This window comes from Kogia breviceps, chromosome 15, assembly GCF_026419965.1.
Source record: "Kogia breviceps isolate mKogBre1 chromosome 15, mKogBre1 haplotype 1, whole genome shotgun sequence".
Classification (NCBI taxonomy): domain Eukaryota; kingdom Metazoa; phylum Chordata; class Mammalia; order Artiodactyla; family Physeteridae; genus Kogia; species Kogia breviceps.
The window spans coordinates 80,015,252-80,034,521 of NC_081324.1; the positions used below are offsets into that span (position 1 = coordinate 80,015,252).

Here is a 19,270-nt window from a genome sequence, read left to right on the forward strand (position 1 = left end):
TCTTTCTCGCAGGCAGACACTCAGGCACACACGGACACGCAGACAGCTGAGTCGTGCGGCGTGGTCCCCGGTTGTGCATTCTGTTCTGTGTGGCTTTCCAGCACCAGCTCTCCCAACCACAGTTCCCTGACTCCAGCTCTGTGTCCTTCCTGCTCACTGATTCTTTGGGTGCCTCATCAGAATTCACAGTGGGGACTTTATGCTGCCTCATTTCCTCCCGATTTTCTGGTCTGTTTTATTCATTAATAACACTGTGAAGCGAGTTGAAAAAAGCATCAGAAGCAAGGCCTCCTCTTAAATCCCCTGGAAGCCAAGCCCACGCTTCCAGGCTTTGATGTCCTATCAGAAAGGACCATCTTTTCCCCTGACTAGGGCTACTGACCGCAGGATGGCTGTGGTCTGCTGAGCGTCCACACCACCCACCAGCTCAGCCAATGGGGGAACCGCCACACACGGGATCTTGGAGAACGTGCCTGCCCAGGATGTGACCAGAATTAACCCCTGTTGCCTCCTGCAGTGTGAGGGCATGGAGGGTATTCGTTGGGGAATTATATGTGTTTGTGTGCATGTGTCTGTATGAACGGGTGTGGATGCTTATTATGCGTTGACCGGGTGCTTATAGTGTAGATTATCTACGTAGGTGTGTGGATCTCTCTGTCTCTCTCTGTTTGTGTGTCTTTATATGTTATTGGTCCCTGATCATTTCTCCAGCCCACCTCACACCGTTCTTCCATTCCACATTCTAAACACATGCTCTTCTTATACTCCTAATTCTCTCCAGCCTCTCGCCCTCTCTCTGATATCCTCTTTGCATCTTTCTTTCACTGTCTCTTACTGTTTGTGTCTCTCTCTCTCAACCTGCTTCTCTTTCCTTCGCTTCTCCCTGCCCCCGCCTTCCCTTCCTCCCACTGCCCCCCTCCTCCATGCACCAGTCTCTTCCACCACACCCTTCTCACATGGCTAACTGCTTCTCCTTCGCTCCTCACCTCTTATCCATCACTTCCTCCTGCCTGAGCCCCTAGACAGCCCTGGTCCCTGCTGGGGGGGCTCCCGCAGGCCTCCCCACTGCCCCTTCCGTAAGGCTCACGGGCTGTGGTGGTACTCCCTGTTCCCCTGTGCCTTCCCTTCCCATGATCACCTTGCATCACGTCATCTTAGTTAAATGGTAACCTGCGCCCCCACTTCCCTTTCCCTGTAGGGTTCTGTGCTCGAATGAGCCACGAGAGGAACTGGGGTGAGCTTTGGAAAGTGAGCGTGAAGCAGCAACCAGCCATGTTTATGCTCAGAGCCTCAAGGTCAGTTCAGGCCCGGCTGCAACTCACACCTGCTGCCACGGATCTGGTGGTTCCCCTTGCTGGGGCCCTGTGGGCAGCAGACAGGCCAGACCTCCTCTTTTTCCTCCTCCAATGCCCAGGCCCAAGTTGGCTGCAGCTTTGTGGTCCTTCTGCAGGACCTAGGCACATGTGATTGCAGGAGAAGTCTAGCCTGAATTCCCATCTTTGGCTCTGCTTTTCGGGACCCTCATCTAGATATTATTATTACTATTATTTTAATTTATTTAATTTATTTGTTTTCGGCTGCATTGGGTCTTCGCTGCTGCGCACGGGCTTTCTCTAGTTGCGGCGATCGGGGGCTACTCTTCGTTGCAGTGCGTGGGCTTCTCATTGCCGTGGCTTCTCTTGCTGTGGAACACCGGCTCTAGGCGCACAGGCTTCAGTAGCTGTGACTCGTGGGCTCTAGAGCGCAGGCTCAGTAGTTGTGGCGCACAGGCTTAGTTGCTCTGAGGTATGTGGGATCTTCCCGGACCAGGGCTCGAACCCATGTCCCTTGCATTGGCAGGTGGATTCTTAACCACTGTACCACCAGGGAAGCCCCCCTGATCTATATATTATTGAACAAGAGTGGAACTTCGGTTCTGTGTTACTACAAAGCCTGGAGGGTGCCTCCACACCCCCACTGCATCCTCCCTTGGCATTTGGGTTACAATTCATGCTCATCTGCGTTGATTTTCCTATACCTTCCTCCAGAGTTAGCAATGAATAGGAATTGTTTGTTTGTCCAAAAGCAGAGTGGAAGCTAACTGCTTTAGACTGTGAAGCAGCGTAATGGACACTGTGCCTGTTACATTACATTTTATGGTTCTATAGCAATTACACTGAATTTTATGGTGTCATAACATATTACATTTTATGGCTTAATATCAGCTTTAAGACAAGACACCATGGCCCAGAATTTTAACGAGGGCAGGCTTCTGGTGCGACGGTAGTGGGCTTTCCGCATGACTACGTGCCTTCCAGCAGGAGGCCTGGGGAAGGTGAAGCTGGACCACGTTTCCCTCCAGTCTCCATAGCACCCCCCATCGTGTGTCCTCTCAGTCAAGCCTGGCTTTCTTGCTAGGGGTCCTTGTGCAGACTAGTTGGATAGATGCCGCTCTCGGCTTCTCTCCTTCGTCCCCATTTTCTTCTCTGCATGACAGACAGGATGATCTTGAGCTGGCTGGAGAGTACAAGACTTAACTGAGCTGCTCACCTGGACTGGAAGATAAAGAGAGGAGAAAGGGAAGGAGGCTTTGCCCAGGCCTCCTGCCTGCCTGTGCTCAGGAAATTGCTTGCAGATGTTGACAAATATATTGAGTAAAAAGCCTTGGAAACCTTAGCCACTGATACAGAAGTGTTATAGGGGGGATGAAAACCGCTCTGGGTTAGGCATCAGGTTCCAGGCCTGACTCTGCCACTGACTTGCTGTGCAACCTTCTCTGGGCCTCGGTTTCATGAACTGTAAAACTCGGAGGCTGGGAAAGATGTCCTCGGGTACTGTCAGGAGTTAGCAGAGTTCAGTGCTGGCCAGTGAGCCGTGAGGGGAAATCTGCGGGAGACTTTGGGATTAGCTTCCCCACTCTTAAGAAGAAGGCCAGTTCCTCTGGATATGACCATTTCTCAACAGAACACCAGCAACTGCTGTACTTATGCAACACGTGTGGTGGGCCAGGCCCTGTGCTAAATGCATTGTCACGTGATCCTAACAGCACACTTTGGAAGTATTGATTATCTCGATGCCCATTTTCCAGATAAGGAAACTGAGATTCAGAGTAGCGAATGTCCTTTCCCAGCGTCACACGGGTAGCAAAGCAAAAATAGCAGAGATGGGATTGGAAGCCAGGTCTCTCTGACTGCAAAACTAGTGACCTTAAGGTCCTCCTCTATACGGTCTCTGTGTTAAAAAAACAAACAAAAAAAATTAATCCAGATGAGTCCCCTTCCTCTCACTGATCCATATTTATGCTGCTCAGAACCAAGTAATTGGGGCTGCCAAAGTGTGCCGAGAAGCCATCCTAATGAGCTTGCTCAGCTTCTCTTTTTTTTTTTTTTAACATCTTTATTGGAGTATAATTGCTTTACAATGGCGTGTTAGTTTCTGCTTTATAACAAAGTGAATCAGTTATACATATACATATGTTCCCATATCTCTTCCCTCTTGTGTCTCCCTCCCTCCCACCCCTGTAGGTGGTCACAAAGCACGGAGCTGTGCAGCTGCTTCCCACTAGCTATCTATTTTATGTTTGGTAGTGTATATATGTCCATGCCACTCTCTCACTTTGTCCCAGCTTACCCTTCCCCCTCCCCATATCCTCAAGTCCATTCTCTAGTAGGTCTGTGTCTTTATTCCCGTCTTACCCCTAGGTTCTTCATGACATTTTTTTTTCTTAGATTCCATATATATGTGTTAGCATACGGTATTTGTCTTTCTCTTTCTGACTTACTTCACTCAGTATGACAGACTCTAGGTCCATCCACCTCACTACAGATAACTCAATTTCATTTCTTTTCATGGCTGAGTAATATTCCATTGTATATATGAGCCACATCTTCTTTATCCATTCATCTGTTGATGGACACTTAGGTTGCTTCCACCTGTGTACTAACATGTTGGTCCAGACACCCAGCACCGTCGTCTCTAATCCTTGCAGAAGATTCCCCCGCCTTGGGTAGTTTGCTCACCTGCATGGACTGATCAGAACTCCACGATTTCTGACGTTCTCTCCGAACAGCGCTCTTCTGCGCGATTCTAACTTGGGAACTCTAGCCACCATGGGTTCCCCAGACCCTCACAATGTCTTCTCATTTCAGCGAGTCCACCAGGCCCCCTCCCTATGCTGCATCCTGGAAGTTCTCTCATGGAGGGATGCAAACCTAGGGCTGACTTTTTGCTTCTTGCCTCTCGGGGATCACTGTCCTTTGTTTCCTGAGTGCCAGTAGCTTGAAAATCATTGTAGCATATATTGCACCAATTTTTCGGTTGTTTCAGGCAGGAGGATATTCCCGTTCCCACTACTTCATCCTCGCCTACAGCTAAAGATTGTCCAATTATTGAACTAATTCCTGGTTTCTATCAGAGTTCCATCATTTGTTAACTAAACAATTACAGTGCTTTTTCTTATGTGGCTTGTCAGATCTGGGAAAAATTGAGCCAGAGCACCTTATATAGGTCTGGATGAAGGGCCAGGGAATGGTGAGAGGTGGTAGTAATTCTTGTTAATTATATATTACTATATATATATATCATTATATTAATGCATCAAATCTTACTACTACAGGGTAGTAATAGGGACCCAGGGCTGAGAGGAAAGGTCTTAAACCTGCTTTAATTCCCAGATATTCCCACTCCATTTCCCGCTATAATTCACAGGTATTCCTTTTGGAAAAAAATTTGTTTTCTGAACAGAAAAATTAATGCACTATCACTGGAGAAAAAATTTGGAACAGAAAATGCTCAGCAAGTATAAAAATAACCCTGATTCTCATTTTCTCAGAGGACCATATAACCTTCCAGTCTTTTTTTTTTTTTTTCCATGAAGTCATAGCCTTATACTTTTTTTTCCCATAAAACTTAGATCATACCATTTGGTATTCTGTTTGGTTTCTTTAACAACATGGTATCATTTTTCCTCATTCAATATATATTCTTCTCTAATATACTTTTAAATGACTTCAGAATATTATTGCATTCTTAGGATATGCCATTAGTTGGTATAATTCTTTATCATTGGACAATTAGATTTTTCAAATATTTATTTATTTTTGGCTGCATCGGGTCTTAGTTGCGGCACATGGGCTCTTTTGTTGTGCGGGCTCCAGAGTGTACAGGCTCAGTAGTTGCAGCACATGGGCTCTCTAGTTGTGGCACGCAGGTTCAGTAGTTGTGGCGCACGGGCTTAGTTGCTCCGCGGCATGTGGGATCTTAGTTCCCCAACCAGGGGTTGAACGTGCGTCCCCTGCATTGGAAGGCGGATTCTTCACTGGACCACCAGGGGAGTCCCAGGGAAAACCATTTCTAATTTCATCACGGGAACGCAGAACCCCCGGGCAACAGATACAAGCCAGGGACCCTCCCATCTTTCAGTCTATAACCTCCCAAGAGTGGATCTGTCCTTTCCTCTCTCTGAAACCCACTCCTGAGTAGAGAAAGAAGAAAATGAGACAGATGGAGAACTCATTAAAACAATCAATTATTTCAATGCATTTGGACACGACAGAAGTACACCAGGGCATGTGGGTTTTTAATAAGGCCCGTGCCGGGCGAGCAGCCTCTGGACCGACTGGCAAAGAATGAGACATTGCTTTCTAGAAGGCACCTACTCAGATAATGTTACCTGCCGTTTGCACTGTGGCAGAAAGTAGACACGGAATCAGAGAACGTTAAATCTGAGATAATGGGTTTTTTAATTGTTTTCAAATTTTGGATGAGCATTTTAATTGAAGTGGTTGGTAGGTTAATATAACTTTTATATTTGATTATCTGGCAAGGAGAGGGGGAAATGAAAAGTGGGGGAAATTGAGGTAATCTTTTAAAGAAGAAAAAAACACTCATAATACATATCATGATGAATTCCATTTCTGTACAGTCGTTTTCATTAGATGGCAGAGGCAAAACCATTTCTGTACATAATTAGCGCCGAGACCAGAGACGTGCTGACAGCCTGAGGTTCTAAGTTAACCCTCTGCATGCTGAGGAGGGGAAATCTTCATTCTTTCACTGAACTGTTCACCCAATGACATTGACGTTGAAGAGCCCTTCTGTGACGTTGGGCTTACTCATTCAACCTCTTTGAGCCTCAATGTTATCTTCTATAAAATGGTAATAATAGTAAATGGTAATAATAGCATACGCACCATCTGGGTTTTTTTACTTTTTGTTTTGAACATTTACTGAGATTAAGCCCTTAGCATGGTTCCTGGAATATGGCAAGTACTCAATAGACATTAGCTGTTGGTATTAACAGGAACCTGCCTGTCTCTGCATAAAGTTTCTAACTATTTTCAAGGTCCTCTGGGGAAAAGAAGTTTTCAAAGGCGTGGTTCTCCCCTCGGGGAACTTACAGTCTGTAGAGATAATAGATCAGGATCCCCAAATTGCCAGGTAGCTCCACTCTGGTCAGTGGACACATGGTTGGTGACCTCGCCCCTAGTTTGCCAGGATTTCAAATATTCTATTGTATCATCAAAACTTGCCCACCTCTTCCCTACCCCATCATGAATCTCAATTTTCTTTTTTTCTTTTTTCTTTTGTCTTGAGAAAAACGATCCATTTCATCACCTAGAAAAGTATTAAACGTGTTGGACTTCACCCATAGGCATCGAAGTTGAAGAGCAGGTTTTGACCTTGTTTGGAAAAGTGAAGTTGCCAAGTCTCTAGCCACATCATGGAAGGTTTTAGGTTCCTGCATTTGGGGAAACTTTCCCTGGCAGGGCTTAAGGGTGCAGGTGATTTGAGGAGCTCTGTCTACTCTTTTGGGGGCAGAGGGTCCTTATCCAGATACTTACGAGCTTCCTCCCTCCCCTAAAACTGATGCTGCCAACAAAGGGGCCTTGGGGCAGAACTCTCCAGTTTGTTTCTGTCCTCAAATGCCTTTGCCAACCCAGCAACAGGAAGGGTCCTTTAGGCAGTGTTTACCCTGGGTGAAACACTGGTGTGTCGGTGCTAAAGGGCCCTGAGGGAATGTGGGTCAGCCAGCCGGTCACTGGTGAGAGTGGGATTCGAAGCCTGGTTTGCCTGACACGACAGCACGGCTTTTCTGCTGTTGCTGTTGCTTCCACCCCTGACACCAGTGAGGTAAGGAGTCAACCCCATTTGTGGTCCCATCCCTTCCTCTTAAGGAGCAGGTAGCCCAGATTTCTCTCCAAATACCCAGAATGAAATGAACTGATCTCTGACTTGTCCATCTCCCACAAGAGACAGCACGCTTCTTGGCTTGATTTTTATTAGGTGCTCAATCAAGGTCTATTGAGTGACCGAATAAAGGGCTACTACATATGCAGCCACAGTATGTCCAAGATTTTAAATACAGACATTCAATTTTGAGTACTCTGTTCCATTATCCAATCATACTGTGCCATTTTGGATTTGGGGGGAACATGGGCAGCATGCGGCGGGGCCTGGATATTGCAAAAGAAGAGGAACTACTAGGAGACTTGAATGCAAGCAGTGGCCGTGGGCAAATCGCTTAACCTCTCTGGGCCTCCAGTGATTCATCTGGAGAACGGGGACAAAAACATCTACATTGAGCTGACACACACCGCTTTCTTCAACACACACACATTCTCTCCCTCTCTCTCTCTCACACGGCTGTTCTCTGGAATCTGTTTTGTTTGCACCCAGGGAAGCAGGGCGAGGTTCCCTGGGGATGCAGAGGGAGAATACGGCCAGGGATCTGGTCCCCAACTGAACCCAAGTCCTCTGGCAAGAGGAAGTGAGGGCCAGAAGCTGCTGGAAACACTGATGAAGTCTTCATGCCTGGGGGCACACAAGCAAACCGGTGTGAGGCCTTGGGCTGTCTCCTCACCACTGCATGGCCTGTGGTACCATCCTGCATCCCCAAGACCGGAAGATCTGGGGACACAGGGAGGTGATTCCCTGGCATGGACATTGTGTCGTAATGAGCACAGTGGTGGTGGTGTCACCACTCCAAGGGGTGCAGTGATTGAGGACATGTGAGACCAGATCAAGAGAACAGCCTGATGCCAGGTGGTGAGTGCATCTGTCTTGGGGGCTTCTGGGCACAGGTGAGAGGACACGTAGGTGGGACGAGACAGGGTGTTTGAAGTATCCTACATAAGTAGGCTTGGCCTCAGGACAACTCAAGTTGGTTATAGAACCCAGCCCTTCTCACCAGCCCTGCTGCTACTGTCTGGGCTGAGCCTCCATCATCTGTCACCCAGATCCTTGCAGTAGCCTCCTAACTGTTCCCCTGCTTCCTCCCCTGCCTCCCACAGACTGTTCTCAACGCAGCAGCCAGAGTTGTTGTTGAAACCTAAGTCAGATGGAATTACTTCCCCGCTTGATATTCTGTAATGGTCACCATTTCACTCAGATTAAAAGCCAAAACCCTTACAATGCCATGAGGCTCGCGTGATCCAACACCTGTGCCTGTTCTGCCCCCACCTCCAACCACCGTCTGCCTAACTCCCTGTGCTCCTGGATGCTGGCTTCTTTCTACTCCCCCAAAAATGCCAGACATACTCCCACCTCAGGGCCTTTGCGCTTGCTGCTCTCTTTCTGTTATACTCTATCCAAAATATGCACATGGCTCACTTTTCACCTGTGATACTGTGGTTTATAATAAAAAATACATATTTGGTCTTTCTCTTTCCAACACAGCTAAAAACCCTCCGAATTTAAGTGATGAAATCAACAAAGGTGTCTTTTGTTATGTTAACGGGGTGACTTGAACCCCACCTACGGATGGGAGCTGGTTGCTGGGAAAAAACCAATCCTGTAATTAGAGGGTTGAAACTTTCAGTCCTGCGTCTCAGCCTCTGGGAGAGTTGCTGGAGGTTGAATCAATTGCCAACAGCCAGTGAGTCCTGCCATCATTCCTATGTAATGAAGCCTCCAGAAAAACCCCAAAGGACGGGGTGCAGAGAGCTTGCAGGTTGGAGAACACACGGGGATGCCGGGAGGGTGGTGCAGCCGGAGAGGGCGTGGATGCTCGGCACCCTGAGTGTGTCTTCCATTTGGCGGTTCCTGAGTTACATCCTTTCATGATAAACCAGTGATCTAGTAAGTAACATGCTTCTGAGTTCCGTGAGCCGCTCTAGCAAATACGTCGAACCGGAGGAGAGAACCTTTGTGGGAACCTTTGATGAACACTCCGCTGGTCACAGGCGCAGGTAGCAGCCCAGGCTTTTGGCTGGCATCTGAAGTGGGGTTGGGGGTCTTGTAGGCCTGAACCCTGCAATTCCAACCCTGTGGAACCTGATGCTATTTCCCGGGGCCCTGACTCAGCAGACACCCTGCTGACGTCTGAGAACCGCCCAGTGTAGTATGGGAAGCCCCTCCACTCACCCACCCACCTCTGCTGGAATCAACACAAGAACTTTTTGGGTGTGTGTGCGGTACGTGGGCCTCTCACTGTTGTGGCCTCTCCCGTTGCAGAGCACAGGCTCCGGACGCGCAGGCTCAGCGGCCATGGCTCACGGGCCCAGCCGCTCCGCGGCACGTGGGATCTTCCCGGACCGGGGCACGAACCCGCGTCCCCTGCATCGGCAGGCGGACTCTCAACCACTGCGCCACCAGGGAAGCCCAACACAGGAACTTTTAACCAATGACCTTTTTCAGGTCATCGCTTAAATGTCTCCTTTTTAGAAAGGCTTTACCTGACCACTCTTCTTAAAATTCAACCTCGCCCTACCCCTACACGCGCCACCTCCACCCCATGCTTTATTTCCCTCACAGCACCCCTCACCACCTGACTACTAGATGTAATTGCCTGTCATTATTGGCCGACCCTCAGCCCAGGAGAACGACAGCTCCACGGGGGCAGGGAGTGTGGTCTGATGGTCTGTCTGCTTTTCTGCTGTATCCCCGGTGCCTGGAACAGTGCCTGCCATACGCTAGGTGCCCGGTGAACGTTTGTTGAGTGAATGAGTGAATGTACGGGTGAATACAGAAAGCGTGACCTTTTCATCAGCCACAGGTAGATGAGGCCTGACACACGTGAGCTAATGCCATCATGCGCATTAACCGAGCTCAGGTGTGTAAAGTGCCCACAGCATACAGTAGGCACTCAATTCACAGCAGCTGTTATTATCGTTGCCGTCTTTGTTGCTCTCAGTCTCCTCAGCTCTAAACCTCTCTTCCTCCCTCTCTGATCCGCTCGCATTTTTTGCCCCGTATTCCCAGCCTCCCCTTAGCCGCTGGCTTGGTTCCCACTGGGTCTCCTCTCCTTGTGTATCATTTCCTACCTGCCCCTTGATTGTCCCCTCTTCCTGCTCCTCAGGGGGACGGTCCAATCCAGCAGGCGTCTGGGACCTCACTCTCTCTCCACGGAGTCAGTCTCACTTCCTGGAAAAGCAAATCATCGTGAACCGCTTCCCCCCTGGACCAAAACCCAAAAGCATCCTTGACAACATGTACCAGTTCTGGCTGCTGACAGACCTTTTCAGATGGGACGAGCTTCCAATCGATTCTCATTTCTTCCAGGTGAGAGAGAGAAGCTGTTGGGCGACCCAGCGGGCCCCGTGAACCTCCCACCAGAAATCACTTCGGCTTCTACTTTTCTGCTTAGCTGAGCTGCCAGCTTCTCTGCAAATTCAGCTCTTTCTCCAAATGATTCGCAGAAACAAATGCTCCTCAAAGGCAGAGGAAGGTCTACCCCCGTGAGCTGGCATCCGGTGTCACAGTGGCATTCACTAAAGTAAAAACAAGGAGGTAATGATGGTAATCATGATAGTAATAAATTCTTGTAAGCACTAACCAGGTGCCAGGCCCTAAACAGATATGGTAGCTTATTTAACCCGTACCACAACTCTATCCGGTAGATACTTCCCCACTTGACGGAGGAGGAAAACGCGGCACAGAAAGGTTAAGTAACTTGCCCAAGTTCACGCCGCTGGTGAGCGGAGAAGCCAGGATTTCAACTCAGGCCATCTGGCTCCAATTATTGAATAGATACCACCTGGCCAGACACTGCTGGGCGCTGGTAATATAGAAAGGAACAACAGAAAACACAGTCCCTGCCTTGTTGGAGCTGACATTCGATCAGGGGTGGGGGCATTGAACCATTAAATGTACAAATCAGTGTCTAGCTACAGGTTACAATGATACCAGGAAGGGAAAAGAGCATGACAATCCCTTTGGGCTTCCCCTTGATATATCTGCAATTTCACCAGGACCCGCTGGTACCTTTTAGACCCTGGAAGCCAAGTGGCTGTTGTTTCTTGGGTACCTGCTCTGTGCCAGGCACTAAACAGTATGATTTATGCCCAGACTCCCTTCAGTCATTACTAAGAGGGGACTATTTTCATCCCCTCTGACAGATGGAACACTGAGACTCAAGGAGGTCAAGGGACTTGGTCAAGAGACTCACTTGAGGTCGTCTGACAGCGACGGAGCCGGGACTAAACGCAGTGAGTCCTATTCTATCTTCCATATTAAAGATGCGATTTCTCAACCTCAGCACCATTGACGTTTTCGGTCGCATAATTGTTATGGGCTGTGCTGTGCATTCTAGGATGTGGAACAGCATCCCTGGCCTCCGCCCACTAGGTGCTGGTAGCGCCCCCTCCCTCCCCAGTCCTGACAACCAAAAATGCCTCCAGGCAGTTCCCAGTGTCCCCTTTGGGAAGGTGGGAACCATTCCTATTTAAAAACCACTGCTGTAGGGCTTCCCTGGTGGCGCAGTGGTTGAGAGTCCGCCTGCCGATGCAGGGGACATGGGTTCGTGACCCGGTCCGGGAGGATCCCACACGCCGCGGAGCAGCTGGGCCCGTGAGCTGTGGCCGCTGGGCCTGCGCGTCCGGAGCCTGTGCTCCACAATGGGAGAGGCCACAGCAGTGAGAGGCCCGTGTACCGCAAAATAAAATAAAATAAAATAAAAAACCACTGCTATAAACCTCCATTCCCACCCCACAGACTGCGCCTTACTCACCTCTGACAGCTAACACCCAGCACAGTATCTGGCCCATAACCGGGGCTCAACAGAAGGTTGTTAAATGAGAGGATGGAAGAAAGGAAGGGAGGAAGGAAGTCTGTAGATAAATCAACCCGAATTGATTTTGTCACTCAGATTCTATTTGAAGTACCTGGGGTGAGGGGAATTAGGGTTTCAAGGAAACTTGTGATAAGTTCCATGTGAAACGAACAGTCTTTCTGTGATATGGTTCAATGTTACACATACAACCACACACAGCCGCAGGCGCTCATGAGCGCGCGTGCGCGCGCACGCACACGCGCACACACACACACACACACACACACACACACACACACAGAGTAAAAGTGTCCTGCGGGTCTGGCTCTTCTACCTTAAGCTGACCTAGAGACCAGCACCCAAAATGGGATCAGCCAAGCAGTGCTTGTTTCCTCCCACAGGGAATCCAATTACCCATCTGGCAAAACACCCCAGAGGCTCCTCCAAGCTTCTTCACGGCACAATATTTATCAGCGATTGATTATTATTGGGTCCCAGTGGCCTGGGATATGCTTCTTGCTGCCCACGCCCCCCCCCCCACCTCTAGCTCTGCCGGAAGTAGCTGGTAATACCATAATCCCCTCAGCTCACAATGTCCCCAGACTCGGGAACAGCTTTTCCGTTTGTCCGTTTCAATCAACAGAAGCGCCGGTGTTTCTAGAGCAGCTGTTTCCTGTTGGTACTCTCTGTGTCCTGAGCCGGTGGCCCTGTTAAAGCCTCTCAGTCAAGGCTTTTATTCCTGGATATGAGTGACGGGCGACAGGGAAGGGGGCTCTGATGTCAAAGCCAGGCAGGACAGACTTTTCCAACCTAACAGCTTCCACGTGCTTCCAAAGGAGACCAGGATGTGTCCTTGTATCGGGTGCCTGGTAAAGAGTGTAGCATGTGGGAGTCGCCCATGGAAGGGGCCTTCAGCACTTATTAGTTGAGTGACTGTGAGATGATGGAAAACGGATGTATTGGTCTCTGCCCCCTGGTTCCTGGCACAGAGCCCCCGAAACCCTCATAATGTCCTAAGCGATGAGAACGCTGGGAGCATCTTCTGTTCTAATGGGGCAACTCTGGGTGGGCACTGGTCACCCGAAAGACCAAGCCGTAATTAGAAGCTTGGAATGTTCGGCCCCAGCCCCTTCGCCAGAGGAGAGGGGCTGGCAGTGGGGTTAATGATCGATCGTGCCTACGTGATGAAGCCAATACTATGGAATTGGGGGGCGCTTCCAGGTTGGTGAGCACATCCACGTAACCGAGCGACACACCCAGCTCCAAGGGGACAGAAGCTCCCCTGCTCAGGGCCCTCCAGACCTTGTCAACCTACGTACCTCTTCACCTGTCTGTTCATCTCTGTCCTTTATCGTATCCTCCAATAAGCTGGTAAATGTGTTTTCCTGAGTTCTGTGAGCTGCTCTAGCGAATTAGGGTCATGGGAACCTCCGATTAGTAGCCACGTCTGACAGAGGTTGTGCGTAATCTGGGGACCTACTACCTGGGATGGGAACAGCGGGTGGTACCGAGCCCTTAACCCCCGGGATCGACTCCACTCCACATAGGTTGGGTTAGAATTGAGTGCACTTGTAGGACACCCAGTGGGTGTCATGGAGAATTGCTTGGTGTGGGGAAAAACCCACACACGTTTGGTGACCAGAAGTGTCAGAAGTGAAGCGTCCTGTGTGAGTAGTTAAGAATACACCCAGGAGGGAAAGAATGGTTTATTCTAATACAGTGACCTTAGCTCTTGGAGTCACAGTGCCTTCCTTTGTAAAATAGAAATACTACTCTACCTACCTCATAGGGAGCTACAGGTATTGTTGGCTGGTTCCAGGCTCTGTAGCAGTCGGTGATTCATATATAAATGAATTGAAATCCTAGAAAAAGCAGTGTGGTTGGAGAGGCGATAGTCACAGTGATTTGATATGTGACATAAAGAATTGAGTTGCTGGGACTTCCCTGGTGGCGCAGTGATTAAGAATCCGCCTGCCAGTGCAGGGGAAAATGGGTTCGAGCCCTGGTCCGGGAAGATCCCACATGCCGCAGAGCAGCTAAGTCCGTGCACCACAACTACTGAGCCTGTGCTCTAGAGCCCGTGAGGCACAACTACTGAGCCCGCATGCCACAACTACTGAAGCCCGCGCACCTAGAGCCCGTGCTCTGCAACAAGAGAAGCCACCACAATGAGAAGCCCGTGCACCGCAACGAAGAGTAGCCCCCGCACCGCAACGAAGAGTAGCCCCCGCACCGCAACGAAGAGTAGCCCCCGCACCGCAACAAAGAGTAGCCCCCACTCACCGCAACTAGAGATGGCCTGAGCACAGCAACAAAGACCCAACACAGCCAAAAATAAATTAAATAAAATAATTTTTTTTAAAAAGAGAATTGAGTTGCTGACCTTAAACCGAAGTGAACTTGACATACAAGGGTGTGAGGCCAGGAATAAAAATAACAGGAACTTGCTTCTGTCTGGCTACTTCCTGTGACATTGAAGGGAATTCGTATTTATTGGGACAATGCCATATTCAGTCTCATTTCCTTTATTATCTGATGTTTGGGCTCTTTGTTTTGATTGGGCACGGACAGGAAGTTCCTGGCTCAGCATAATGGTCATAAGTTATACGTACGAATGGTAGTAGGAAAATTCTTCAGGTTTCTAGACAATGGTGTTGATGGTATAAGGTTTGAAACAAAAACCCTGAATTTATGTCTAGTCCCACGTGTCAGAATCCGTGTGTCATTTGGGCATGGCTCTTAACCTCTCCAGTCCACAGTGTAATGCACACCATAGGTTGTTTTTCCACACCACCTCCCTCTTTCCCACCAAGAGCACTCACTTACATTTTCCTGTGGGTACCTTCCCCACCCCCCCCCCACCATCTTTAGCTCTGTTGTTTTTGATGGAATTGATCCCACCCTCTGCTCTAGAATGGGCCCTGATTGGCTCAAACCAGTAAGTGCTTGTATCCATCATCCATTGTGATTGGTTGAGGGATGGGCACCTGATCTAAGTCACACCAATAAGATATGAGGAGAGGTTTTCTGACATTTCTGAGACAGACAGGTGCTCTGCCCTCCAGGTGACCTGCCACAAGAACTCATCTGTTTCCCTTTTGGGCTTTGTAATGTGAGGATATGGGAATAGGAGGCCACTATGGGTCAACCTGAGGATGAAGCCAACAAAGCAGCAGAGAGAATCATCCAGAAACAAAGCCAGAAACTTAATGACAGCATGGACCCCTGGATCAAACCATTCCTGAATGAGAACATTCTAGGGCAATTCAGTTATGTGAGCCAACAATCTTACCATCCCATTTTCTTTTTTCCTAAAGCTAGTGTAGGTTGGATGTTCTTTCTGTTGCTTGCAACCAAAATATTCCCAACTAGTACACTGTTTTCTCTGCCCTACTCCCTCTCCACATTTCTAGAAGGATGAAAGAAGGTAATAAGGCATGTGAAAATTATATGTAAAGTGTAAAGCACTGTACCAAGAGGATGTGGTGAAAATCAGAACAATTATTATCACTGCCTCAAGGATTTCCTAGCTTAGAATAATCCAGTTTGTGTCAAATGTAGAATATTTCCTTTTATTCCTCTGAAATATGTTAGTTTCATTATGTTGAAATTATTAGATTATGCATTGATAATGGTGTTTAATGGGGCTATCAGTATTATTCTCCTGTAAACAGAAATGTATATAATTAATAACTCTGTTAAGGTTCCTGTTATTCACGGGTACAAATTACAGCCTCATCAATGTGAATCCAGTCTGCGTAGTCTGAGTGAAAACGGGCACTCAGTCCTCAAGGAGAGGAGTAGGAGGCCTCAGCATCTTCACTGGCTTCCAGTTGGTAACACTTGTTTGGACAAAACAGGAGGTTATGTTCCAGCTCTGCCACTGAACTTCTCTGTGACCATGGACATGTCACTTAACCTCTCTGGGCCTCAGTTTTCCTGAATATAAAATGAGGAGGTTAGATTTACTAGAGATTTTGAACTTTTGGTGAACACCTGTGAGAAACTGCTGACATTTGTGGGTCTTCTCCAGAGAAGTTCACTTCTACATTTTATATATGGAATAGTTTATATATTATAGCAAAAAGCACATGGAAAACTCCATTTGCTTTTCCTTTTTCAGCAAGCCAAATAAACCTTAAAAATCCAGATTAAATGACCTCTAAGGACCTCTTAAATTCTATATTTTGAGTGTCCGTGATTTCATGATTTTTCAGAAGTAACACAGCCATTTTGAGTTTTAGAAAGATTACTTAATTAAAATGTGGGAATTTTTTGGGCATGCGTGTCAGTGGGGAGACGTTAAAAGCAGGGAGTCAGCGAGGAAGCTATTGCAGTCATACTGGTAAGAGATGATGTGGTTCAAACAAGAATAATAAAATGAGATGGATTGGAGCCAGGATAGCTGGGAGACAGGGCTTGGTATAAATTAGATGTAGGAAAGGAATCCCAGGATTCTGGCTGTCACTTAGAATTAGATACAGCTGTGAGTAACAGGAAACCCAAAACTACAGTGGCTTAAACAAGAAAGAAGAATCTTTGTCAGATGAAAGGCATCTGGAGATAGGCAGTCTAGGGCTGTTTGGAAGCTCTTCAATATTTAGAGAGCCTGGTTCTTTCCATCTGTTCTACCATCCTGTCACATTTGGTCTATCCTCAGGGTCCAAAATGGCTGCAAGAGTTCCAGCCATCACACCTGCATTTCAGAGTATAAGAAGGAAAACAAGTGGAAGTACAAAATGGAGCCCCTTTAAAGAGATTTACTGGTAGCAAAGCTTCCACTTGTATCTTATCAGCTGGAACTCAGTCATGTAGCCACAACTAGCTGTGGGGAGGCTGGGAAATGTAATGTAGTGATTTCCTAGGCAGATTGCTCAACATTCTGTTGCTAAGAAGGGAGAATGATTATTTGGAGGCAACTAGCAGTTTCTGCCACAGGTTCCACTTATAAAGAGACAAAGGAAGGTAGAGGGGTGGTAGAGGAGAGTCAGATTTAAGGAGGAAGGTAATGAATTCAGTTTGGGACATGCTGAGTTTGAGTGCCTGGGGGAACAGCTATGAGAGTTGTCTAACAGGTAGTTGAGTTTACAAGTATGAAACTCAGGGAAAAGACTTGGGCCAGAGCTAAAAATTTGAGAGCCACTATGATATGAAGGGCATGTGGAATGAATCATCTCAAAACACAAATCTAATCATCTCAAACTCCCTTGCCATCTTTGAAATCGTTCTTTTCATAGCTCTCAAGATAAAGATGAAAATCCTTAATGTCATCAACACTGATTGTCATATTCCAGCCCTGACACCCAGCTTCCTCTAATACCACTCGCCCCTTTGCTCTCCCAACCCAGGACACGCACCTCCCTCTTCAAGGTCCTTGTGGGTGCTGGTCACTCTCTCCTCTCCATCTCGACCTCTGGCACTCTACTATATTTCTTCTGTTGACCTTTACAAGCCTTATAATTTGGGGAGACTGGAATACTTACCCCATTTTACAGATGAGCATAACACTGGCTCAAAGTGGGAAGGAATATCTCTAAGGTCACACACAACTAGTAAGTGGCAGAATCAGACATTAGAGCTGAAATTTTATGAGCAGCTGGTACCCTGTTCTCTCCACTGAGCACACCAGACTGCGACTGTTGTGTGGCTCTCAACTGTCTAACAAGAAAGCACAGACAGAGGAGGCGGGGGGTGGGGGGTGGGAAGCCCCAGACACCCAAAGAGCTGACTCCAGTGGAAGGCTTATTAAATCAGTCTGGACGAAAGCCTGTCCCATCACTCCATCTTTCCTCCCTCCCACCTTTTCTTCCCACTCCCCAGAGGAACTTGATTAATCCATTAGGTTTAACCTCTCTTTAACTTCCTGATTAGTTACATTTATAAACTCCATTTGTTTTTGCTTTCTCATCAAGCCAATCCAACACCCCCAGAAAAAAAATAGGGCAATTTTCAGTGCCACTGATTTACTGCAATTGCTGAAAATCAGACCGAACTGAGGAGAGACATGACTAGAATTTCAATTCTTCCTGCTCCCGTTGCAGGCATCTTTGCTGAATGGGAGAGAAGTGGAACAGAGAAGAAAACTCAATAATGGCAGGATCCCAGATTTGACCAAGGTGGCAAAATACCAAGCCTGTTAATAAAGCAGATTAATAAATTCTGTAGTTTCCATCTCCTGGTTGAGCAATAAAGCTACAAAGTAAAATAACAAAACCCAGGAGATTATACCTTTTTGTTGGCGAGGTAAAATACTCAATGATGACCTTGGCTCCCCTCCTTCTATTCCCCACCCCCTGCCCCACAGTCTCTGGTCCAAACCACAGCTGGAGGGGATGCTTTAAAATTAAATTACTTTTTTATTTTGACAAAAATGAGACATGTATATAGTTAAAAGCCAAATCTTATTACAAAAGTTATAACAAAATTTCAGCAGTCCCCTCTGCTTCATTGTAAAATATCACTCCCCAGTCCTGCTCCACCAAGGCAAATACATTCACTATTTGGGGATGTCTTTTCTGGTACTTATCTCCATATTTTCAGTAATGTACTAATACCGTTTTTTATTGGGTTGTCAATTGTAAGCATTATCTATTATGGAAGATAATTAATTCTCTTAATGACAGCCCCCCAGTTTCTTTCTCTTTCTACCTCTCTGCCCCCCACATGTTTCATAAAATATCTTCTATACAATATCTCAATTTTTGTTTAAACCACTGTTTGGTGTTAACATTATTAGAACCATGTAAATTCAGTCCTTAGCTAAGTATTGCATTGCAGTATGATTACATGTTCTTTATTTTCTAACCTTTTATTTTTCCTGGAGATAATAATTGCCTCTTGTTTTTATTTGCTAAGTTCCTACCACTAGTTCTTCCTAAAACCTACAGCTGTGATACAAAAATCTTAGTACCATTTTTCCACATGCTCAAATGCAACATGTAATCTTCCACTCCCTCCCTCCCTTCCTTTCTCCCTTTCCTCCTCCTCGCTCTTGCTTTCTTTCCTTCCTTCCTCACTTTACTTTCTTCTACTCTTCTTCCTCCTCTTCCTTCTCTTTCCCTGGACACTCCATTCTCATCCTTCAAAAGGAACTGGTTTCTTTTCGAGCCCCTGCTGCATGGCTGTTGACTTGGTATTATCTTTCGTAATTATCCTGGGGCTTTAACTTCTCTCCTGAGTTGAATACCTAGATCCCCGTCACTTTTTTTTTGATAACTCATTTGCTTTGCTGTAACCTTTAGTAGCTTTTTGAGAAAGGTACTTAGGGAATATTGAATACTTTGAAGATCTGAAAATGTCTTT

The 19,270-nt window shown here is 47.2% G+C and overlaps 1 protein-coding gene across 2 annotated transcripts in view; it reads left to right on the top strand.

Annotated features, from left to right (window-relative positions):
• CCDC60 (coiled-coil domain containing 60) overlaps nt 1-19,270 on the top strand; it is a 252,697-nt gene that overhangs the window by 20,662 nt on the left and 212,765 nt on the right. Inside the window, exons 4-5 of one of the 2 annotated variants that reach the window (XM_067014928.1) lie at nt 10,480-10,707; nt 11,316-11,405. The gene's annotated coding sequence lies outside the window, so the exon portion shown is untranslated. Of the gene's footprint in view, nt 1-10,276; nt 10,708-11,315; nt 11,406-19,270 lie in introns of both variants that reach the window. The other variant, XM_067014930.1, reaches the window with a different exon arrangement.